The following is a 26744-nucleotide window of genomic DNA, read 5'->3' as shown; positions in this document are numbered from 1 at the left end:
AGAAAATGCTAGCTAGCCATATGTGTCTGTCCACCTTAATGGCGTAGCATATAGCCGCATTATGGTGTGACGTGAGCGTTGGACGTAAGCGTAGTAGCCCTATATGAGTGTTTAATTCATATAGGGGGTATGGGCACATATTTATACACCCGTCTGCCACCTTGATGGCGTAGTGTAGCACCGCATTAAGGCGTGACGTGAGCGTTGGACGCGAGCGTAGTAGCCCTATATAGACCCATGAATTTATATAGGGAGTATGGACGAGTGTAAATACATACATATATAATAGAGTCTGAGAGGCTCGATATTTATAGGATAAAGGTTTTATCGCTTGCGGCATGCATTCGATTTTTCCTTAGAAATTAATTTGGGGAAACATAAATATTTTATTTATTATTTTATTTTTGCCACTCACTCAACGTTATTAAATGTTTTCCCCTGGGCCCTTCGTTTTAAATTGCCCAGTCTGCAGAGTTCGAGTTGGATCTAGTAGGAGACGAGGCTTAGTCACCCGCTTTTCGGCCAGTTTTCATCAGTAGGTTACCTGTTCAACCTACTCGTGTTTTCTTGCTTCCGCTTGTGTTTAGTAGCTCTGAATACTTTAGAATTTTGTATATTATGTGATATTCAGAAGCGTTAAATTAAGAGTGTAATATGAAATTTTCGAATTAGGGTTGTCCATCTGCAAGGGAGATTTTCTTAATCTTTTCAGTAAATTTTCCTTGGAGGTGGTCCCCGCACGACTTACTCTGGGTTTCAGGGTGAAATTCGGGGTGGGTCGTGTCAGTTCCTATGACATAGACCTACTTAGAATTAGACTACGGGTTTCATTCAACATCGTGACACAAACAAGCTCGGCTACGTGCTCTACTTATAGGTCACACACATAAACTAATCATGCAATTACGTATCACATAAAGAATCGATGTGTTTAAGCACAAGTCCAAATCAAACATAGGTAGAAAATCGGTGAAATAACAAAGACAATGCAACTTATCAACTACTTGTATCAAAGTCGAACCTTGGATGACTAACACATGCAATATCAACTACTTGTATCAACTACACATGAAAATAGAAGAATACACCGAAAATCTTAAAATACATGGACATAAAACTCACGGCATAAAACCTAAAATCATTGATTAAAAATTGAAAACTTTAATTCAAAACATGGTTCAAAAGTGTTTCTATCTCATAGACAAGAATCGAAACATACTTAAGCAAAAACCTAAGACAAACATTAAGAAGAACAAACACATACTAATCCGAAAGTAAAAGATGAAATACACTCTCAGAATATCCCTACTTGTTCTATTCTTCGAGTGAGCGGAACCCTAGGCTACTTGCTTTGGATCAAGGATGATGGTGAAATCAGATTATGGTGTTTGGAGGTTGATGGAGTTTCGGCAAAGCTTTGGTGTAATTTGCACGGGTTGATGATCATAATTGCTGCCATGCCGTGCCCTATTTATAAAGTAACAAGTCTTGATCTCCAAGAATTCCTCAAGCACAAGGAATCCTATTGAATCGGCAAAACCAAGTCCAAGTTGGATTTAATTTCTTCTCTTGTTCTTCAAGTAATCCTCATGCATTAAGGAATGACAAAACTATCTTGAACTTGGAAAACCTTCTCTCTTGGGCCGCACGGTTTCTCTCTCCTTGGTGACTTGGGAAATCTCACGGCATCTTCCATACATATCTCGGATTGTACTTCTCCTAGCTCAAGCAGGAATTCCTAGCTGCCGGCCACCTTTCTATCATGAGTCAGGAAAACATTTTCCTAGTTAACACGGGTTTAGACTTTCCTGAAATAGAAATAAGAAAATTAGAAACTAGGAAAGAGGAAAGATGGAATCCTGATCAAGAAAGAAATTCTGAGTAAACAAGGATCTCCAACACTTAGCACAATTTCAACACCCAATTCTTCAATTCCGAAATTACTATGAATTCTAACACCAAAACCTACATATTTCTACATTAAGCAATTATTCTACACTAAACACAAATATAAAGCTAAAACAACTAAATAGGAGTTAACAAAGGGTAAATAAAGGGTATAAACATATTAAGAACGTCACACTTTGTGCTCCTATCAGGAGTTCGCAAACTATTTTGGCGGTTGGGTACGTAATTCAATATTTATATACGTGTTTATGTTTATTGCATAATTATCCATATTTACAGTTGAATGGTTGGTTGTAAATGAACCATATTCAATTTGATGGTCACCCAAATTGGTCGCACGAACTAAGACTTCTAGCGATGAAGCCGATAATGTCAAGAGTTTATCCGATGTGCAAGGTGAATGGCATGCAATTTATATGTGAACAGAGAGACAGCAGACGGAGAACACAGAATTCTAGGGTCATGGCGCATGGTGGGCGGAATGGAGTTGACTATTACGGTGTTCTCCATTAAGTGGTGGAACTCGTTTATGGGCAAGGCATGACAGTGCATCTCTTCAAGTGTAGATGGTTTGATACTAGGCCGCAGAGCATGAAGACCGATCAGTACGAAATATTATCGGTGTACACTGCTACAAGTTCTTACGAAGATGACCCGTTCGTTTTTGCCACATCGGTAAAACAAGTGTTTTATCTTGATGACCTTGCTAAGGGTGACGCGTGGAAAGTAGTCAACCTTGTGCACCCTCGAAACATTTACCGGGCGGCTACACTTGGAGAGGCCGAAGACGAGGAAGATGTTGCATATCAAGAGCCCAGCGTAATAGGTATTTCTAACTCCTCTACCGTTCGCCTTAGTAATTTTAAAGCGGATCGTTCGGTGCGAATTCGTGATGAAGAGCCAAGGCTTATTGATATTGATCCAAATCAAGAAACAGACGAAGACTCTGGCGATGAGGAAAGGCATAGATTACCAGAAATTAATTCTGACACCGAAGAAGACTCATCGGATGATTCTGATTAAGAGCCTTAGTTTTAATTCCGATTACATTAATTTGTAAGAAAAAAGAATGTGTAACCTTTATACTTTATATATATTGAATTCATATTTCTGTTATTTTATATGAATTTTGGTGATATATGAACAGGAAGTTAGTATGGTTTAAACCTTCTGTTTTTTTAATTTATTTTTTATACTTTAGCCGAAGAAATATACCATAATTCGTCGGCTTAAACCATCTTAACCGACGAAATATATCATAATTCGTGGGCTTAAATCATCTTAGCCGACCAAATAAGTCATAATTTGTCGGCTAAGATGAGGTTAGCCGACGAATACCCTAATATTTCGTCTGTTAAACCCTAAACCCTAAAATTTTTATATGACTTGTTGGGTCTCATCGGTTTGAAACTATTTTCAGTTGAATGTCCGGCCAAAATACGTAATTTAGACGGTCCAATGACCTTTTCCGTGCGTTTAGGGGTTTGACTTAACGGATTGACCGACCGGATCAAGCCCTTAACCTTGTTGGATCAAGTTGAATTTTTTCCCATACATGTATTTTATCATCATGGTTAGATCTGACGGTGGGATTTTCGTTTCTCAAGTTTGATTATCACAATCACAACATGCCTACTAATGTTGTATAACTTGTTTACCAAGTGTTTACGTAAATGTTCCGTTTCAAAAACAAAATATACGTAGAACCTTCAAACGCAAAAAAGTCGTTAAATAAGATATGACCAGAATGGTGAAATACGTCTACGGTTGAAAAATCATGGTATTCCGGTAGAGTCTAGGTGCCGATAGTTGCGGTCAATACAATTTTCCATTCTTTATCCCTATGGGTAGCCCTATCTTCGGTGGTTATTTTCCGTAAAATTTTTATATGACTTGTTGTGTCTCATCGGTTTGAAACTATTTTCAGTTGAAGGTCCGGCCAAAATACGTAATTTAGACGGTCCAATGACCTTTTCCATGCGTTTTGGGGTTTGACTTAACGGATTGACCGACCGGATCGAGCCCTTAACCTTGTCGGATCAAGTTGAATTTTTTCCCATACATGTATTTTATCATCATGGTCAGATCTGACGGTCGGATTTTCGTTTCTCAAGTTTGATCATCACAATCACAATGTGCCGAATGTATAAAAGTACTTTAGCGACGAATTTCAAAGGTTAGCAGACGAATTTCAAAGTTTAGCCGACGAAGTAAAAATTTTGTCGGCTAAAGTTGTACGGTATACACACCGAGACCCAGCGCTCGACAGCCTCCACAACGCATTTCAAAAACCTTAGCTAGCCTCCTCCGCCTCCTTCTCCCGGTCTCCCGGTCCGCCTCCTCCGGCCACCTACTGCTCCAGCCCCGATCTGTCCTCCTCTTCACCATCCTCCTCCTCGAGCCCTCCCTCCTCCTCAAGTACATTTCAACCCGAAGAAGGAGGTGTCCGATCTCTCTTGGGTTTCGACTGCATTTCAGGTAATTTTGCGATTTGTTGTTATGCATTGATGATGTGCGTCAGTTGTTGTCTTTGAATTTGCGGAAGAGTTGGCTTTATGTGTTTGCTAGTTCGAAGCATTCACTCTCACATTTATTCTCTAGGACAAGTGACGATTGCTTATTGTTTTCTTCTCATAGTTTGGAAGATCTCTCAGTCATTTTAATTCATGTTTCTGAAATTTAGTCCTTGTTCTCAATCAAAATTTAATGGGGTACTAAGGAGATGAGGTCATTTGCATTTGTTGTGAATTTTGGAGAATTAGGAAACATAATTTGTATTTGGTATCTAAGCCAATATAGATAGTGCTGAAGTGCGTCAATTATCGATTCAAGTAGGAGGAGAAGAGTTTAATGGTGTTTTTTTTGTTGACTAATTGAATGAGTTTACATTGTTTGATTTTGTGGTGTTGTTACGAATATGAAAATAAACATGAAACTGACCTCCTCTTCTTGTCATGAAATATAAATCTAAAAGTTAGGAGCTTAAAAAATTAATTTTTAAAAGTTACAAATCTAAATTTTTTTTCAAAAGGCTGACGCCTTAATCAGGCTCTCGCTCCATAGCCTCGGCTACGCCTTAGCCTTTTAAAACATTGGTCTTGATTCAAATTAATATTTTAAACAGGATGAGCGGTAATTTTATATCGACGAAGGGTTCGAAGGGCCAAAGGTCCGAATTGTCTGAGAGAACCTCTAGCAACCCTCAAACGTTGTTTTGGGGCCCCATGACAGCCAGACGTGCGACCCTTCTTGAGACGGCGCAGAGGCAACCGAAGGTGCCCCCTTCATCGAGGCAGCGGGGCGTCCCTCATTCCTCGAGGCAGCTGTGGCCTCAGACCCAGATGGAGGTGTCTGCACCCCGATGCCTGAGATACACCGGGCGCCCACTCCGGGTCCTACTTCTTCGGATAGTGGGTCATCTGGGGTACAGATGCTGCCGCCTCATCTGTTCCTTCCGCGGATGATACCGGCCTTACCTGCAGTCGATGGCTCAGGGACGCCGATTTATCCACTGCCCCCGCCAGTGGCTCCATCAGCGGCGTACCAGTTCGTGCCTTTTGATACGCCCCTTATTTTCGCGAGGGTATCATCATCGGCGACAGAGACGGAATCCGTCGCGTCCGCCGCATCGCCCTCAGGTAATGAAAGATGAATGATTTGTTTTCTTATAATTAATAATAAAGGGTCTCCGATTTTAATAATCAATTTGGTTTATCATGTGATAGGCACCGTCGGAGCGAAGCCGACAAAGAAGAAGAGAGACCCCGTCACATGGAAGGCTCTCGAGAAGACCGTCAGTACCTCAGGGAGGATCGTCATCGTTACTGACGGGGATGGCGACATAGTATCGGGCGGGAAGTCGAGGACGTACTCCGGCCGCGTGGGAGCGCTCATTAGGGATAGAGTCCCTATGTTGTGGTCAGACTGGGGCGAGGTCCCGCAGGAGGTTAAGGACATGGTCCACAACGCAATGTCGGTGAGTTTACAAAATGCCTCAATAATATTATGTATTACATTGTTGATTTCTCGAAAAACTAAACTAATAAACGATTAAATGCAGGTGTGGTTTGAGGTTCCGGAGCACCTGAAGAACAGCTGGGGGGACGCTGTGCATGGGGAAAGGTACGTTGGGAAGTTAATGAAAAAACAAAATTGTATGTGATATTAATAATATTTCTAATATTTTTGTTATATCTGTAGGTACAAGGAGTGGAAGACCGAGTTGCGGACCCACTGGACTATGCACGAGAACGCACGTTCTGGTACCCCTGCTGAGTTCCAGTACAGGGAGTACGAGTGGCGTTGGCTTCTGACATCAGAATTCAACAACCCTCGTAAATAGGTATTTAAAAAATTAATTAGTTAATTTGTCATTAAGTACGTGCGTTTTTAAATATTTTACTAATAGTTTATTTTTTTCTTTGAATGTCGTTTCTCGGGCGAATGCTCAGAACCGGCACCGCAAAACAAGGAATCATCGTGCCGGTTCTAGACCGTTCGCTGTCTTTATGGACGAGGCGGTCAGGGAACATCCAAAAGTCAACCGGTACGTCTATACGTACGAGAAGGCATATCCTGACGCTCAGGAGGATATTGTAAGTCATCTTACATTTCAAAATGTTAATTAATAATTTTTTTCCTATCCAATTAGGCGAAGGTGAGGGAGGCTAGTGACGAGGTGATGAGTGTTATAGTGAGGGAGACATGGCCGGACACGCAGGAGGAAGAGATGTCCGAAGCCATGTCCCGGATCGACACTTCGGATCCGACTGTTGGGGCGAGGATCATGGGCACAGTCTTCTCACCGCGAGCAAACAACTTCTACTACCGGGGTCTAGGAAAGAAGGGCGAGGGGGTCCTGAAGACCACTCCAGGATTCAACGAAAGGCAGCCTCGACCAGCAGCAGGACCACGACCACCAGGACGACTCAGCTAGAGTCAAAAGTTCAGAGACTACGGAAACAGCAAGCTGCTCAGGTTGCCTATAATGCCGCGCAGGCAACCTATAATGCCGCATAGGCAGCCTATGCTGCCGAGATATATGTCATCCAGCAGGCCCAGCAACAGTAGATGTTCCAGTACATGCAGGAGTTTACAGCTGCCCAGCTTCAGGGACTTCCAGCTCCGCCCATGTCTTCGGCTATACCTCTACCCCAGCCGCCGCAACCTCCACAGCAGCCCCCAGAAGCAGATATTAATTTAGACGATCTAGATTTTGTGTAGTTGATGAATTATATAGTTTTATGTGCTTATTGTTGGTTATATGGAATTGTTTTGGTGTATTTTGCAGCTTGCTTGGAATGGTAATTTAGAAATTTCGGGTTTTTTTTTACTGGAATGGACTTATAGCCGACGAAATACGCCATAATTCGGCGGCTATAGTATTTTTAATTTTTTTTATGAGGTTTAGCCGACGAATTATGGAATGTTTTGTCGGCTAAACCCTTCTAACGCCGACGAAACAAACTATATTTCGTCGGCTTTAGTTATTTTTTTAATTTTTTATTACACACTTTAGCCGACGAATATCTTAAATGTTTCGTCGGCTAAAATCTGGAAAAAAAACCGACGACATGTTTTTCGTCGGCTAAACTCTGGGACTATAGCCGACGACGTCTTCTTGTTTCGTCGACTGAAGTCATCGCCGACGACCTTTTCCTGACGAAATCTTAGCCGACAAGCCATTGTCGGCTAAGATCTTAGCCGACCAATTAAGCTAACAGGCCGACGAAACTTTTTCGTCGGCTAAAGTGCTTATCCTAGTAGTGTTTTAACATTGAGAATATTTTAGCGAGTATTTTAGGTTGAGAAATTATTTACGATTTATACTTGATAATTAAATCTCGCTTATAATTATTGTTTTGAGAATATTTTGACGTGTGGGACACGTCATTGAGTTTGATTTATTTTCGTATGATAATTTTCAAGTACTGTTGGGAACCGTACCATTCACACGATCTTGTGGAAGCTTTATGGATTTAAGTGTTTTCGTATGTTTGTAGTCACCATTTTATAGGGTCGATCTTATTCATTGCTAGCTAGCCTCTATTAGCGGTCCTCACCATAGGTAAGTTAAGCGCTTAGCGTGGGACGCTACTATAGCCTGGGAGGCTCCGATCGGTTTTTATTCATTGTTAGCTAGCCATTATTAGTGGTCATCACCATAGGTGAGTCGAGCGCTTAGCGTGGGACACTACTAGAGCCTGGGAGACTCCTCTTACATAGTGATATCTCTTCCCCTTGTTTTATTTTCTCAGTTATGTAATTGATTAACCAGTGGGGCTGGTTTGTCTCTTCTTATGAGATTTATGTATTTGATTAACCAGTGGGGCTGGTTTATCTCTTTTTATGAGCTTCTGGGAGTTAAGTTAAATGTTATATCAAAGTTGTATGCATTGAGGTTTCTTTTTAAAGTTTAAATGTCGAAAAGTAAATCACATTTTTGTTAAATTATGTAATTTATTTTTGTCCACTTACTTTAACGTTTTTCAATTACTTTCCCCTGGGCCATTCGGTTTCAAATGCCCAAATTGCAGGTTAGCTTATAAGGGGTCGGGCGTACACGGAGTTGAGGCATAATCAATATTACCGCTTTCGCTTGCTCTTTTATCTATGTTTTTCCTTTGTTATTAGATTTGCTCTGATGACCATTTGAGATTGTTATTAGTTGATTAAGGTTTGATGTATTTTGGGAGATGTGATGAACTTGGGGAGCAGGAAGGCTCTAGGAGTACAAGGTTGGAATATGATTTTAGAAGTGTGTTGCAGGTTGGTTTTGATCAAGTAGGGTTGTCCATTTTCAAGGGAGGTTATGCCGAAATTTGTAAAATCTCTCTTGAGGTGGACCCCACAGGGTTTACTTCGGATTTTAAGGTGTAAAATCCGGGGTGGGTCTTGACATCCTTAATGTCTTTTCCCTCATTGAGGTTTTTGTACTAAGTCATTTGAAACTCTTGTATTGATTTACTTGTTCTAGTAGCTCCAGTACCCGAACTAAAGGTCATTCATCATTTTGATGTCCCAAATTTAAAAACTATTAGATCGGTACCTCAACATTTAATCCCAATACAATTAATGTACCCTCCGTCAATAACAGTGTCAAGTCTATCATTGTGTAAACTATCTCAAGGACAATTTTATCCTTTTGTTTTCTCTTTCTCTTTTTTTTGGTTGTGCCGGCCTGTATGATTTTTTCTCTGGTTCTATTCGTGCCAGAAACCTAAAAACTCTCTGGCTCAATCCGTGCAAAAACCCAGAAAGCATTTTTAACTGTCCATGCAATACAATAAACTCATATCCCTCACCATCCATATTTTATACAAAAACCCAACAAACAAATTGGTAATTTAAAGTTTTAAACCAAAGCAAAAACTCATAGGTGTGTAAGACTGAAGGTTGTTTGAGGTACAAAGGAGTGAGGGGAGGAAGAGAGAAGGAGATAGAGAAGTTGCCTACTCCAAAGATGAAGAAATCCAGTCCACGACTTCTCGTCCCAAGTACATCTATTTGTAGTTTGATCCCCATCAATAATAGTGATTTTCAATCTAAAGTGCACAGGATGAGGAATTGGGTAGGAGGGGTTTTGGGGTTGGATTGAGAATATAAGGCTGTGGATTGAATTGATGAAGTAGATAATTTGGATGTTATGGGTTTGATGGAATTGGGGAGTAGGGATTAGGTATTACATTATGGTGTTGGCTGCATTGATGAAGAGTTTAGTGGTGGGATTGATAGCTGTTTGTTGAGGTGAGGAAATAATAGTTGGTTGAATCAGGAATGAAACCTCAAAATCTAGTTAAAACAGCAAGAGACGAAAATATCCTGAAGAAGATGAATGTTTAATGCCGTTAAAGACGGCATATATTTATAGTAGGTCGAAATTTTGATGTTAGGGTACTAATCTAATAGTTTTTGAAGTTGATACACCAATGTGATGAATGACTTGTAATTGAAGTATTATTTTAAAATTTTCTCATTCAGTTAACTATGAGAGTAAAATTGACATTTAAATGTTATTTATAAATATAAACATAATAAAATAGGTTGATAACCGTTAGTCTTGAGTCTGCATTATTTTCTTAGTGTTTTTGGAGCAAATAAACATGCATTTATGTTTTTTGGTTCTATTGATTTAACAAGGTCCTTCCACTAAGATATCCTTTTTTTTTTACATATATGAGGGATGAGGGATTACACCAACTTTTCGATTTTATTTTTGAATTTCCACCGGTTCAGTTTGTTAGTCCTTATATATAGATTAATTTTGTAAATTTTTAGCCAATTTGGTGATCTTTAAGGTGTTGAAGAAGATTAAATCAATGAACGAACCAAATCTGCCAAACCTGAATCATTCATGCTTATAATTATAAATCGTAGTTTTGAATGCCTTAACGATCACCACAATTTCTGAAAATTTGCAGAAGTGATCTACTCATATAGAACTACATATTGAACGGTGAAGATGGTGATTTTGTGATCGAAAAGTTGGTGTAATCCCTCATCCCTCATATATGTCAAAAAAGGGACCCTTTACTGGAAAGGTCCTGATTGATTGAATATGACATAAATTAATTTTATGTTTAAGAAAATTGTATTTGTGATTTGAACACCAATGACACTACCTTTAATGAATTAAATAGATATAGCTCAATGAAGTAGTCTCGTAAGTGTTTAGATCACAATGACTAAATTTATTAAATATAAGTTCAATTATGTTCGATTTAAAAAAAAATCAGATGTGTTTTGACCACAACATTAATTTATATATTTTAATGGATGTAGATTATGGGGCTAATACCTATTAAACCACAAGACACATATGTTTATATTAAAATAGCAATTAATTGTCAATTTTACCCTCATATTTAACTGAAAAATTAAGTACCAAACTGTCAGGACCCACCCCGAATTTCACCCTGAAACCCGAAATAAATCCTGCGGGGACCACCTCCAAGGAAAGTTTACCGAAAATTCGGCATAACCTCCCTTGAAAATAGACAACCCTTCCTAATAAAACCTGCAAACACTTCTGAAAATCCAAATCCAACCTTAAACTCCTGGAGCCTACGTGCTCCCCACAAATCATAACATCTCCCGATTTATATTTAATAATCTAACAAAAAATCCCATAAACAACAATCACAGGTTCAGAGCAACTCTATTAGAGGAGATAGGAACTAGAAATAGAAATATGAGCGGAAGCTATACTATTGATTATTCTTCGTCTCCATGTACGCCCGACCTCAACTATGCTAACCTACATATTGGGCATTTTTAAAACGAAGGGCCCAGAGGAAAACATTTGAAACCGTTAGAGTGAGTGGAAAAAAATGAATTTAATGAAAATATTTATGCTTTCCCAATTTAAATTTCCATAGAAATTATGCTGCATGCGACAGCTCAAAGCTTTCTACTCACGAACTGGCAAATACATGACTAGCTCCGGCCAGTCTCCAAAACTTAATAAAATAGAGCCTCTCAGGCTAAAATACAAATATATATGTATATGTATGTATTTACACTCGTCCATACTCCTTGTATGAATTCTTATGAAAATATAAGAAAAATAGAAGTTCATACAAGGCTACTACGCTTGCGTCCAACGCTTACGTCACGCCTTAATACGGTGCTACACTACGCCATTAAGGTGGACAGACGGGTGTATAAATATGTGCCCATACCCCCTATATGAATTAGACACTCATATAGAGCTACTACGCTCGCGTCCAACGCTCACGTCACACCATAATGCGGTTATATACTACGCCATTAAGGTGGACAGACACATATGGCTAGCTAGTATTTATATACATACTCTTCTCATAAATATCCTTATACATATCCACCGAAAATCTCATTTTCGGTAACTCTCCAAAATAATGAAAATTGCCAATTACAAAAGAAGCTATAAACGTATGGCTCCACCGAAAAATCTCATTTTCGGTAACTTTTCAAATAGCAAAGTTAACAAATAAAATATGAATAATCACTTCCGAAAATACTTTGTAGAAAATCAATTGTAAACGGAAATTATTCCACAAATTAAGGATCAACAATATAAAAATCAACCATCATTAAATATGAGGCCATCACATGCATTTAATTTAAAACAAACGTCCACTCACAACTTTAGGCAGAAGCCTGACGTCGATCCGAGGTCTCTTCTGCTTGAGCCTCCTCACGTCCTGTTTCCAAATGTAAAATTAATTTCCCAACTAAGAATCCAAATATTTATACAAAATAGGCAAAATTAAACGTGAGTCATAACCATACTCATCATTGCCTAACTTCAATATTCCTAATTCGAAATGATCCAAACTTCACCACAAATACCGGCAGCTCTAATAAACCCTCTACAGATTAAACAACTTTAATCCAACGGCCGGATTCTACTGTAAATAACCGCCAAAATACCAAACTTTGATAAATCCCAAACCTATCCAAAACTCTTTAAAAAATTCATAACTTCACATCATTAAACTCCCCTTAATATATCACAATTAAAACCATAAAAATCCCTTAAACAGCGGCAGCCGGAGGCCTATTCCGGCAACCTCCAATGCCTACCAAATTTTAACAGCAGCTTCCTCTCAACCCCCTCTACAACTTTCCTAACTAGCACAAACACCAATTCCAAGCCTAACTAGGTAAATCAAACAAAAGCATCACAAAAAGCCCTAGAATTTCCACTCACTGGTTCTCCTCACCTGAACCAAACTGGACTGAGTCCTCCTAGGGCAAGGCAACTGGGTTGAAGGCCTTCAAAACCATGTAAGGCTTGTTTGGATTGGTGGCCGGAGGAGGAAGTTCCGGCGACAGAGAGCTTTGGGCAGTTGGGACTTTCAAGCGGCAACTCTCCCTCACGGCGACGCTAGGGGAGCTCTCACCGGTCTAGGATGGGAGCTGGGTCGGAGGCCGACCGATCGGGACCAGAGAGGCTGTCTCAGGTGGTCGGATGGCGGCGTACGAGTGGCTGGAAGCTTCCTGCAGTGAGAGGCTCGGGGAGAAATCGAGAGAGAAGAGAGAGAAGGAAGTGAGGAGAGAAATGGTGTAACACCTTAAAACCCACACCAAAAATAAACCCAACTCCAAAAATAGTACCCTAATAAAATTTATCTTTTACTAGCTAAAATTACCATTTTTACCGTCGTCACATTTTTCTCCCACGAATAATCCCTCAGAAATAATCGTCCCCCAAAACCCCTCTGGGGACCAATTAAACTATAAACTCATTGACGAAGACGGTAAAACTCTTATTAATACCAAGTTAGTAAATAAGGTAAAAAATTAAGAGTCGGGATGTGACACAAACTATCAAACAAAGCATAACTTGAGGTACCAAAGTGTCCTCTTTTGAACGTCAGATACCAAACTGTCGAACTGGTCATATGTCAGGTACCATAGGAGGAATATACCATAATTTCAGTATGTTTTTTTTTTTTTTGATCCAAGGACGTTAATTTTTATTGATCACAACATGAGAGTAAGTACAACAACATGAATATGATCCGCCCATATGGGCAATCCTACGAAACTACCTAATAAACCTACATAGTAGACACTAAACAATCTCTATGTTGAAGACCATGGGATGAAGGGACAAATCCAGAAGTCCACAACCTATCATTATTGACTACTTCCGGGACCACCCTACGCAGAGGAGGCTACCCTAGAGCATCAAAACCCTAATTAAAGACCGAAGCTCAATAACTAAGAAAATGCTCTAGACCCGCAAGCAGTCTAGTCTAAACTAAAAAACTAAAACACAGAATCCAAACTAGGGTTCTGAAAGGAAACCCTATCCCAAATTCGGCCCAACAAGAATCCAAGCCCAGATATGATTAGATGGGCCAAAACCCAGCTCTTCCATCCCAAATCTCAGCCACGCCACCACCCTCTCGCCACCTTCTTGCCAGACTAGCAGCTCGTCTACGTCGCCATTGGACCCCTCCGACTACCGTCGACTGCCACCTACCGTCGCTTCACACCAGGAGCAACCAGAACATGAACGAAAACAAAGCTTCCAATATTAAACCTGGAAACAGAGACCAACCAAAAGATCGGACTCATATCGGTTGAAATTGAGAACCTCTCATCTCTGCTCAAGCCTTGCTCCACCCCAGACATCCTCCAATCTTCGCTCATCCCCGGGGCGATCGAAATCTTCAACCAATAAAGAAAGGGAATAGCGCACCCGATCATCTCCAAGCCAAAGGACTCAACCTAATAACCCCATCCGGCCGAACCCCGTATACGCCTACGAGGTCAGAGACCGTCGCCAGCGGCGGGGCGTAGCCGGACGGGCGCGATCTAACTTTGTGGATTCCCTCTCTTCCTAGGGTTTCAGAGAGGAGCGGCGCTCTTCAAAATAATAAATGATTAATTTCAATATGTTAATAATATTATGGAAGTTGTTTAAGATGCTAATAATTTTTATTTTTTTCTTGAGGCTTCTCTTTTAGATGCTAATAATTGCATTTGTTTAATTTTGTTTTTAATTGTAAACTTGCTTGCTTGATTTAAATATAGAATTATTAAAAAGTATTATCAGTTGATACCTTAATTTATTTGTTCAACTTTTGAATCTTGCGATTTGATATACAACTCAAAATGATAGTACTAGGACCAGATGATTTTGATAAATCATGATAGAGGAGAGTTTATGTAAATTGCAATATACACGAACACACACATAGCCTCTGTATTAAATTATTAATATGTAACCACATGATTACAATCAATACATTGAATCTTTCTCAGCTTGATAATTATACATAACTTCTCAACTGAGGCAATTAAGACGATAAAGAGAACTAGATTAACATATAGAAAAAATTGTGGGAGTGATTGAAATGTCTAACTATTTTTTTGTTTCTCAAGAAATTTTAGTGATCAAAATATTACATTTATATTTTAATTTTATGTGGTCAGTAAACAACTTAATAGAATGAGATTTCCACATAGTATTTCATTATGTCTTTCACTCCTTATGTCTATCGTTTATAAATTTCATTCCAAGTAAATGAATCTGTCATATCCAAATGGCCAGATGCAGAGGGCAATCGCCGAAGAAGAGGGACGGATTGGTAGCCAAATACGTCAAGTAGATGTCACGTTATTAAGAGCGCGACGCGAACACAGTCAAAGTGTCAAAGTTGTCAAAAATTAGACGGGACAGAAACAGAAAGAGAAGGAGTGTGTGGATTGTGGATTTTGGATTTGGAAGTATTTCAGCTTTTGTTCCTACAAACACTCCCCCACTCTATCTTTCCTTTCTGGTTTGCTTGCTATTTTGCCAATTGATATGCGCTCCTCCCCATCTCTTGCATTGGAGTAATAATAGTATAATAATAGTATAGCATTGGAGATCCCAATCGCAATCCCAATCCCAATCTCAATCTCAATTCCTTGATAATGTCCGGCATGCTGAGATGGAAGAAGGTAAAGCATATAGCACAGCTCAACCAGCGGTTCACTCAAGTATCCGCAATCTCCACGCACCTCAACCACTTGAATATTCATCATCGCCGAAGAAGAGAGTCTCTCATCGGAGTGCAGGCGCGCTACAAGTGGGATCACGGCGGCTCCGGCTCCGGCGATGCCCGCTCCACCCGTAAAATCAGGGCAGAGGCCAACTGCCCCCGGTGCTCCTTCAACCGCATGGACCTCATCTTCTCCGATCGCCGCTTATCTAACTTATCTCCGGACGATGCCGCCGGCAAGACCACCTCTGAGCTTCAGTATCAGGCCCTCAATCTCTGCCCCAATTGCAAGACCGCCTACTACTTCCGACCTCACCTGATTGCTCCCCTCCAAGGCACTTTCGTGGAGATTGGGAGGCTCACCAACACTAACCCAACCTCTTCCAATCGCCAAACCGCCACCAAAATCAAAACCAATTCCAATTCTAGTACCTCAAACGACGATCCTCTGCGGGCAACCTTCTGGGACACTTTGAGATCATTTGCTAATGCGAATGAGCCACCTGGCCCTCCCAATGGACTTGCCGTGCATACGCCCCCGGGCCACCTTTCGCACCCGGAGTCAATGTCATTCGGGCTACCGGAGATGCCCCCGATGCTGGCGACAACAAGGCCTGGGGCGGCTCCAATTTGGGAAAGGATTTGCCCACGCCTAAGGAGATCTGCAAGGCTCTCGATAAGTTCGTCATTGGCCAACAAAGAGCCAAAAAGGTTCCCATTCCCACTCCTTCACTCTTTCTCTTCTCTTCATTTTCATGCTCATGGTTTACTTGCCTTGCAGGTGCTTTCTGTAGCCGTTTATAACCACTACAAACGAATTTATCAATCCTCCTTGCCCAAAGGGTTGGTTTGCACTTTTCCTTTTTCTGCTGGTAAAGATTGCTGTACTATATAATTATAACTGAACCAATGGAGTTTGATTCTAGGTCAGCTGCAGAACCTGCAAGTCCAAACACAATAGATAAAGAAGACAGTGTAGAGCTAGAAAAGAGCAATGTTCTCTTGATGGGCCCAACTGGATCTGGTATTAAATAATTCCGAACCACTCTTATCAACTTACGCACTCTACTTGTCTATATTCTTAGCCAGGAATGAAATTTCTATTTTTGGATACAACAGCAAGAAGCCTTGAGATATTAACCTTCCCTTCTAACTATGATATTGTAAAACAGGGAAGACATTGCTTGCAAAAACACTAGCTCGATTTGTGAATGTGCCATTCGTCATTACTGATGCAACAAATTTAACACAGGTGAGTTTGTTTTATAGACATTTGTTGATAACTCTCACGAATTGAAATAGTCGCATGAAGTCTTAAGTACTTACTCAACCATTTTGGTCAAGGTTGGTATCTGCGTAGTTTTTCTTGAAGTAGTTTGTAAAATCATTTTAATTGTGTTAACACGTTTGGTATCTTTCACTAATTAACACGTTTAATTGTGTTAACACGTTATGTAAAATCATTTTAACTGTGAATAACAAAGTTGGCATGTCATATAGAAAAAACCTCACTGCTCATAAATCATAAATAACTATGATGGATGTTTATAGGGTGTAAATATCTTGAAACAGTTACTGGTAAACTGAAAGAGGCAGATACTGCTATTTTGCAGGCTGGTTATGTTGGGGAAGATGTTGAATCAATATTGCAAAAATTATTGGCGGTATGTTCAATCAACTTCGTGAATTTTTTTTCCATGCAGTGAGCAGGTCAACTTCTAAAGGAAAAATTATTTATTTATTTAAATTTGGTCAAGAAGAAAAATTGGTTTTTTAATTGCAAAAGAGCCGGATTTAAATTATGGCTCGGATACTTTATTCATATCATGCATCAGTTGTAAATGTTTTTAGTGGTCTATTTACACTCACTTATTCCTTACTTCAGCTGCCCTTAGATCTAGATCCAATGCTGGAGAATAATAAGACAACTGAACTGATTCCAAGTGCCTCATTAAACTCCACCATGGATTTAAATCCAAGGGCTGTTCTACACAACTGAGTAATTAATCAGTTGACTAGGTGAACAAGACTCTGTCTAGTTAGTGAATGCTTAGACTGCAATACATAGCAGCGCAACTTTCTGCTCAACCAAAATCATTTTCTTAAACGTGTAAGCTTGATGTAAATTGTATCTGCTGGATTGTTCCTGATATTTTAGTTTACAACTTAGTCAATAGAACTTTTGATGTTTTTTTATACGAACGGAACTAAGAAGAGTTAAATACAGTTTTGGGCAACTTACACGAAGTTGAAATAGAACTTTTGATGCTTGTTTAAGCTCTTGACTGCAAGGTTCTAGCATTTTCTCTAATTACGAGTTATATCAGTGAACTCACATAATTGATCTTGTAAATAGGCAGCTGACTTCAATGTTCAAGCAGCTCAACAAGGGATTGTTTACATTGATGAAGTTGACAAGATAACTAAGAAGGTACTGTAGTTTTATTTATTTTTACATAGTTTGTAGGCATCATCATATTCTTAGTTTCTTTATTGATTTTCAGGCTGAGAGCTTAAACATTAGCAGAGATGTTTCCGGAGAGGGCGTTCAGCAGGCTTTACTGAAAATGCTTGAAGGAACTGTGAGTGATTTGTTTTATACTGGTTTTACTGTTTCTATCCAGCTTATCTTTTGCAATCAATTAACGTTTGGATGCCTGGAACGAATTGAATGTTGGCTGTGGTTATCTCCACCACATTGTCCCTTTTATTGTCTTTTGAATTTATGATAGTCACTTTCTAGCTTCTAGGTATTTTAAATTGTGCAAGACTGGTTCAAAAAACGATAATTTTAAAAAGTGCAAAAAGGAGATACCAAATTTGGCACCCAAACCTAAGTCATGAACAAAAATGGAGATAAATGAACTTTACAACAAATGTCACATTTAGCTGCCTTTGGAAAGGCCACACTGGCCCCTACAGTGCAGATTGCAAAAAAGGTATGAAAGTATGTCATGACTTGATTATGAAAGTATCTCTGCTGTTGACATTTGAAAGAAAAATTTCATTTTAGTTCATTTGAACTTTCAGGTGTCAAATTTGGTAATCCTCCAAAACTATTTTAATTCCTTGGCCTGAAGGCCATACTTTATCTCTCGTACAACTTCCTTGCGTTTTTTGTCCCAACCACCATTTAGTTGCTTTTGTCAGAACTATCTAGTTCTTCGCTATGGCCTTGAAGAAGGATTCTTCGTTTGATGAAATTAGAAGAGGAGAGCAACACTTACACTTGGGTTTTTAATTATTTTTTTTGTCCCTAAACCCTAATATTTAAAAAGATGCTTTTCAATGAGCGTCTGAATAATAGTTGCATCAGTTATTGCAAATTGTCACTGGCTACATATCACACTAAGCGCTTCTATTTATGATGAACTTTCACATCCTCAGCAAGTCGGAGTTATTAAATTTATTTTACATCAAAGTTTCTTCTTGTCACTAAAGACTAATATCTTCTTCTTTGTTTAGATAGTGAACGTTCCTGAGAAGGGTGCGAGGAAGCATCCACGGGGTGATAACATACAGGTATGACATTTTGTAGTCTCAATTTTCTGAGATATTATTAGAAAATTTGTTCATATCATATTAATTATCCCATTGGGGTATTAAAGAACCTAGGTTTAGCTAGTTTTCTTCTTTTATATTTTATAAAATTCCTAATTTGATCCATGGGCATGTTTTGTAATCTTTGTGTTTTGGCCTAAACGTCATCTTAGACCTATGTACTAAGCTGAGCTCTGGATGTAAAGCTGATCTGGGTGATGTGATGGCTTGTGTGAGCCTAGCTATCCTGTTACTGGCTGTTTCCCCCAAGGCAACTGGTGTGGTATCAGCAAAGGACCCTGGATGTTTAAGTTAGTAAGGATGATTGGAAGTAATAAATTTGTGTACTACGGTTAGGAAAGTAAAGGTTGCAATACCATAAATGTAGAACCCTAGTTCTTGAAAAGGGGGAATTGTGAAGGAAAACTTTCTCCCTTCTTTGATGTAGAATCAAGGAATGATGACATCTATTCATCATTTCAGTGCACATATGCTAGATTGCTTGGATCATGGGGAGTTCATGTTTAATGGCCTGACAGAATGCCATGTGGGGTCTGACTGCCAGCTGGCAGCTGTACCCTCTCTAAGAGCAAATGCATCGCAACAGGCAAATGGCAAAGGCCAAAGGAGAGGTTTTGCGTCCTATATATTAATTTCCCTTTCATTTTTCTCATTCACCCGTGAAAGGCAGGACTTTCACGTTTCAATCATCCTCTGAAATTTCATTTTTTCCTCTCAGTTTTGCCCTTGCTTTTGCTTCTCTTTCTTCTCCTCTTCTTCTTTGTTTCTGTCTTCTTCCAATCCTTCTCTTGTGAAACAGACCCAGACCTCGATCTCGGTCTTGTTCTTGTTCTTGGCCTTGAATGTTTGACAGGAGATGCAGACCTTATCCTGGTATTGGTCTAGAAATAGGTCGATCCAAGAAATTAATTTCTCCTAATCCCAATTTATCACGTCTCCAGTAGATGAGATAGAGATGAAGGATATGAAAACTCAAAAGTGCTTAATTATAAAAAGGGAAGGATATATGAGTGGGGAGCATACTGTGTCAATTCCAAAGCAAAAGAAAACTGTAATGGTGAAAGGAAGCCAAACCCACAAAAACCCAGAAACTATTTAATGGTTTTCTTTCGTTGACTGGAATATCTATACAGAAATTCTATATAGATAAAGCTTTGAGCTTTTTGTGTTGGCAATAACTTGTAGTTTTAATCAGTTGAGGTGTGTTCTTGGCTTGAAGTTTCTGGGTGGAATTTGTATCTGGGTTTTGATTGGAAGAATTGCCTTCACAAAAGAGAGGATTACGAAGAGAGAGAGAGAAAGAGACGAAGTAGCACGGTTAAAAGTGGGAAGATAGAAATGGATAAAATAAAGCCTTTCAGCTACTTTATTCACATGGGCGCTCTGTATTGGTTGACATGATCAAGAGGCAAAAGCTGCTAGTGGGCTTTGTTGACCAAGTTCTTAGTCGGGCTACAAGCAATGCGGTGCATCAATTTTGAGCTGATTAAGATGCTAGACCATGGTCATGCCTGTTGCGGTGCACTTGTTCTAAGACTACCAATGAGCCTTCGTTTCCATTGAGCCCTGAGGGGAAGTACTGTCCTTTATTTCAAGTGCGCAGTGCTGTCTAGCCAAGGATACCAAGCAATAGGTACTTGAGGCCGAGGGTCCCTGTAGAGTGTTAGTCATAGTGATCTTACTAAGGTTATTCATTGTCAGCTTCCAATATCCTCAATAAGACCTTGTGTACTGATTGTGGACAGCTTTGCACTGTATGAATTTTGTGCTTCCACTTCAATGTTGAATTTTCAAAATCAGACTTGTGATCGGTCATCAGTGCATGTTTTATTCATACTATATCACAAAGTCTATCTTGAGCTACTCACCCGAAGTAAGTAAAGTGTTTTACTATGAAGACAGTCAAAAGTATACTCTCCAACTAATTAGTTCACTATTTCAATATCATGATCCTGAAACTCATGTAATGATGTGCAGATAGATACAAAAGATATCCTTTTTATTTGTGGTGGAGCATTTGTAGATCTTGAAAAAACCATTTCAGAGAGGTATGTCTGTATCAATTTTTCCTAAACAGATTCTTTTTCTTTTGTCATAAACATATGTTAAGAAACTATCTGTATTTCTGACCAGACGACAAGATTCTTCTATTGGATTTGGTGCTCCTGTGCGTGCCAATATGAGAGCTGGTGGTGTAACTAACGCAATAGTGACATCATCTTTACTTGAATCGGTATGATTCAGACCTTTCAAAGTTGTTGAAATGCAAAACTGATTTTACCTCTTTTATTTTTCTTTACTTTATGGATCTACTTGGCTTTTGATACTAAGTAAATTTTATTGTACCATGTGGTCTGAAATTTGCATTTTTAATTTCCAGGTTGAAAGTGCTGATCTCATTGCATATGGACTCATACCAGAGTTTATTGGGCGTTTTGCAATATTAGTTAGTTTATCTGCATTAACTGAAGACCAACTTGTTGAGGTAACAACAAAGGCATTGGTGTTTGGATTCACTGCCCTGCATGTGCTTTTGATCCTAAGGACAAGATACTTTACCAGGAAAAAAATTGCTTATTACTTGTAACAGAATAAATCCTTTGTTAGATTTTACGGAATTAACCGTCCCCATGCACTGGGAAGTGGCATCTTATGTCAGCTCAGACCTTCTGTAAATATTTTGGGTAATATGTAGAACTAAGTGCTATACGTTCATGCTTGATTTTCGATTCAGTATGGGGTCATGTTAATGCTCGTAGCATGCAGCCATAATACTTTTGACAGCGTTGGAATTTCTTGAGTGTTACTTGACCTATGCTTTTCTCTTTTTTACAGGTACTCACGGAACCAAAAAATGCCCTTGGTAAGCAGTACAAGAAACTATTTAGCATGAACAATGTAAGCACTTTACGTCTGCGTTTTCTTTACACGTGATTTGTACTAGAGTTGAAGCATATGTATCATGAATGACTAGAGTTGAGAAAGGAATCATATTATTTCATTAGAGATATCATATTGAGGATGGGAGACAAGCCAGGATGGTGGGTTCTCCATCCTAATGTCCTCTCATTACAATGTTTTGCAAACTTAATTAAAGCATCAACTATTCAATCACTTCTTCCAGGCATGACCTCAACGACAACCTGTTCAATGTTCCAACGGTTAAGATTATGATATAGTTATTACCATTTCAGGTGAAGCTGCATTTCACGGACAAAGCTCTAAGACTCATGGCAAAGAAAGCGATGGCTAAGAATACTGGTGCCAGGGGATTAAGAGCGATATTGGAAAGTGTTCTAACTGAAGCCATGTATGAGGTGATGAAGAATCCATTGCTTATCTGCATGATTTAGAATAAAAATAATGAAATATGTCATATTTACTAATTATCTTGATGTGATTATGACTCAGATTCCGGATATTAAAACAGGAGAAGATAGAATAGATGCTGTAGTGGTTGATGAGGAGTCTGTGGGTTCAGGAAGTTCCCTAGGATGTGGAGGGAAGATTATTCGAGGGGATGGGGCATTGGAAAGATACCTACGTGAAATAAAGCTGAAAGAATCAGTGGTATGATTCTGCAAGCGATTACAGTTTTCCTGCCTTTTACTTCTATTTTTATTTTTATTTTTATGAATAGACTGAAACAAGCTACGGTACAAAAAAAATAGAAGAAAAATTCTCTAGGGCAGCTGGAACGAAAATTGTCAAAATTATAGCCACTTAGAGCATATTAAGGACAGCCTCTAGTCCAAGTGAGATTCCCATAGATTGTATCGTCATCATGGGATTGGCAATCCTCTTTAAAGATTGCTTCCGGGTCGGTGTAGTTGGATGATATTCTTTCAAAGGCATGGGGAAGCCAAGTAATGTGGTCAAATAACCTTCTGTAGTCTTCAAGAGTTCAAGGAATGGTGTACTTGCCAAGTGTGTCTTCCTGTTTTGGTTCTATCCTCTGGGATCCCACAGATAATTTCATTTACCTTATTGATCTTCACACCTTAATTCACTAGTACCCTTAGGCTTCTATTTTCATCGCAGGTGCCCATGTACTCACCAGTTTTCATTAATCATGTCCAATCATTAGTTGACAAAATTGATGAGTACTAGGAGACGTAGGATGAGATTAGAAGTGTAGGAGCACAGATGATTTAAGGTCAAAGTGTAGGAGCACAAATGATTTAAGGTGTAAACTTCAGGACTCCGGAAGGTGAAATGAAATTAGTCCTCTTATTTGTTTTTATTTTTTTTTGGGAAAAACTAGTCCTTTATTTTATTTCAGAGTACTCAACTTGTATTTGGTCAACAGTTCATTCTTTAAGCTAATTTCTAATCCACATGATGTGGTTTGCCTTTTTTTTTTGTCCTCATGAAAGTAGCCGTTCCATGGAAAAGACAATTTCTGGTTGGCATGAACTATTTAAGAATGTGTGGCTTTTATTATACTTGAAAGAGCAAAAGTTTCATAAGCAAACAGAAGGCGTGTTTGATAGGAACATTCTACCTTTGCAGGAGTACGTGGAGGCCGCTGAAGGGGAGTCAGAGGGGGAATCAGAACATTCCAGAGCTATGAGCATGTAACAGTAATACCATCATAGTTATAGTGTAAGATCTCTTTATTGTTATTTGTAAAATTAACATTCATAATCTGTTGTAAATACCCCAATATAGAATGATATAGTTTCTGATTCAAATTAACCAGAAAAGAAAGAAAGGAGGCAAAAAATGTATACTTGATGTCCTCAATTATTTCTTGGTGAAAAATATCCTCGTACGTGTTTTCTTGTCTGTCTTTCTTTTGGTATTTTTTTTAACTAGGGATGTCAATCCATAAACAAGTTGAAAGAGGCATACAACGAACAGGAAGTTACTGTCTTGAGGACTAGAGAACCTAAAGCCCATGAGTAAAGATGCCTTAGACATTGATATGTCAATCAAAGTTTCAAAGTAACCTGACACGTTTAGGGAATGTAGAGAGCCAGTCGTGTTCAAATTTAAATTAATTGAATCTGGACTACTCTACGCAGAGGAGGCTTTCTCATATCAGTACGAGCCAAACTCAAATCGAAGAACAACCCGGAGTTTATGTTTTAATAAAATTAACTACGAGGCAAGGAAGAAAATTTCGGTGATAACAGAAATTTCGACCCTCTAAAATATGAAAATTTCGATGGAAATTTCGGGGAAATATCGATTTCAGTAAGAAAATGAAAAAATTGACGGAAATTTGAAGAAAAACAAGGAAATTTTAAACCAAACTATAGGGAGTTGTAGTAAGTTAAGAGGAAAAAGTTAGTATTGAACCGTTAATAATTCTTAAAAGTAAAAGTTTACTTTAAACATCTTTTTCTTTTTATGGTTGGAAACCCAAAGGGAGACTAGGCCATCACGCCTTATATACATATCATACATTTCATATGGAATTACATGAGTACTTTAAAACCACGTAGAAGACCTATGAGGTACAAAATTTTCATTATCTTTATCGTCTCTCTGTGTAGAGCCTTCAATGTATGGTGAAGAATATCGGAAAGTTTCGTAAAATATCGGGAGTTTCGGACGAGAAATGCTTGGGAGGGTAAAAATATATCGTTTGGTGAGAAAAACGAAAATTTCGGCGAAATATCGCGGAAATTATCGATTTTTTACTCCTTGCTACAAGTATCCCAAATGCAGATCCAACTTTGGCCTGAAACCAAAACTAAGTCTACCAAAGTGACATGACCAAGGTTCATTCCCAATTAAAACTGCTTTGGGTACCAGAGCACCCTAACACCAGCTCCGTTGTGGACACCTGAAAGACCAAGCATCCCACTTGCTCTACGCCACCGTGTCTCTGGACTACTGCGCCACTCAATACTACAGCCAGGCAAAGGTCAAAACAAGAAACCCATTGTAGAGATCCCCATTGTCGCATGCCAAAAGGGTCGGACAACAAAACAGTACTAATTAAAGGCGTGTTTGGTAGGGGATGGTGTTACCCCGTCTAAATTCCTTTAACAATTATGTTATCCTCTAGCGAGGCTTATGTTGTAGATGCTTTGACCCATGTTCAGTGCCAACAAGACTATTTGTGGTGTCCTGACTAGGCGGGTGTTGAAGGCACTGACAAGCTATAACAAGTGCACAGGTCTCACATTTCTCGGGGGAGACAAGCTATTGTGCTTATATGTGCAGATAGTGTAGAGTCAACTCCTTACAATGAAACGCGTTTTGAAATGAAACCTAAAAAAAAAAAAACAGTGAGCTCTGTTAGGGCCTAAAGCGGATAGTATCTCAACTATGTGGATTGGGATGCTACATATGGTACTACAGCCTATCCTCGGTTGGAAGTGTGCCGACGAGGATGTTGGGCTACTAAGAAGGGGGGTGGGTTGATTGTGGTGAGCTGACTAAGCAGATGCATATGGCACTGGCAAGCTAGCAGGTGCTTGCGTCCCAATTACCCGAGAGGGACAATGTGCTTATTTGTACAGAGTCAGCTCCTTACAATGAGACGCATTTTAAGGTGAAATCTCAAGAAGAAAATTGAGACTAAGTGGTTACCCTATGATCAATAATAAAATAGAAACTATGATCAATAATCGGTAACTGTCATAATCATCCGACTTATTTGAGAGCACCAAAAATCACTCTAAGCTGAGGGATAAACCCCAACGTCCAACAGAGCAATAGATGCCCCAAGATCAAAACCCAAAGTCCAAGGCCCATTAAACAACCCGAGACTTAATCCAAATCACAAACAAGATCACAAACCATAAAGCCCAAGCCCAAAGCACCAACCCTAGACTCCAAGCTAATCCAAGACCCACTGCCCTCGTGTCGTCAAGCTCTCATTCGTCGCCACCAGGATTGATGCCGCCTGCCAATGCCGAAAGCAATTTTGGACATGCCTCAGATCATCCGGCCAAAGCATCCGCCAACGCAACAAACCCTGATCCATCTCCACCTTGCGACCCAACCGCCGACGATCCCAAACAGTGGATGTGCCGCCTACTCGCTCAAACAAGCGTCCATCGGAACCGACATCCCAAAATCTCGTCGCCGCTAGATCCAGCCTTAACCTGGTACCACAATCCAAGCCTCCCAACTCCACCGAAGACCCGAAGCCATTGGACCACCGTGGCTGCTTCAAACCCACGCCACCGCCTCGATTATTCATCACCAAGACATCCTCCATAGACACAGAAGAATGAGAAGAAGAGAGGATGAGCCGAAACCCACCCGATTCCTGAAAGTAGCGAAAACCGCTTTCACTAAGCCCATCACAAACACCCACCCCTCTGCCACCAACTGTATACTCACCGCCGCCAAGGGCTACAACGAGGACGAGAAGGAGGAGAGAAGGGAGAGAGAAGAGACGAGGCATTTTTGCCTCATGCTAATGTGTAAGATTCTTAGTGACAAACACACAACAACGTAAAATCATTCATTCATGATCGAAGAGAGAAGATGCTCATGAATGAATTGAAAGAAGTCAAATAACATTATTTTTTCTCTTGAATTTGGCCTTTACCTCGTCTTTTATGACCAAAGCCTTTCAAGGGGAGCTTGAGGCCAAATGGAGAAGCCACGCCATGCCTTAAGCCTTGAGGCGCGCTAATTTAAACAGAGGACTAGACTCGACTAGACTAAAGAAAAAGTAAGAAACTAAGAATAGTGGGGATTACATCCAAAAAATCTCTTAGATAGGGATGTCCCTACCATGTGGCGGTAGACAGACCAATAGAAACGCAAGAGATTTTATGTATGGCGCCCCTCAATTTTAGATACGAAACAAAGTGTTTAGATTAT

General features: G+C 39.6%; 1 pseudogene across 1 annotated transcript; it reads left to right on the top strand.

Moving 5' to 3' along the window:
* The first annotated feature begins 15321 nt into the window (after positions 1-15321).
* Positions 15322-23736, top strand: LOC101300029 (annotated as a pseudogene). Its single transcript, XR_184136.1, has 15 exons — positions 15322-16100; positions 16171-16232; positions 16316-16413; positions 16562-16641; positions 17003-17053; positions 17746-17820; positions 17894-17971; positions 18855-18911; positions 20928-20998; positions 21084-21183; positions 21331-21435; positions 21786-21848; positions 22145-22267; positions 22362-22520; positions 23463-23736. The product of XR_184136.1 is annotated as an ATP-dependent Clp protease ATP-binding subunit ClpX-like (transcript).
* The last annotated feature ends 3008 nt before the right edge of the window (positions 23737-26744 follow it).

This window comes from Fragaria vesca, linkage group LG2 (assembly GCF_000184155.1).
Source record: "Fragaria vesca subsp. vesca linkage group LG2, FraVesHawaii_1.0, whole genome shotgun sequence".
In the NCBI taxonomy this organism is placed as follows: Eukaryota; Viridiplantae; Streptophyta; class Magnoliopsida; order Rosales; family Rosaceae; genus Fragaria; species Fragaria vesca.
The sequence above is the reverse complement of the archived record's forward strand: the minus strand, read 5'-3'. Positions and strand labels throughout refer to the sequence as shown.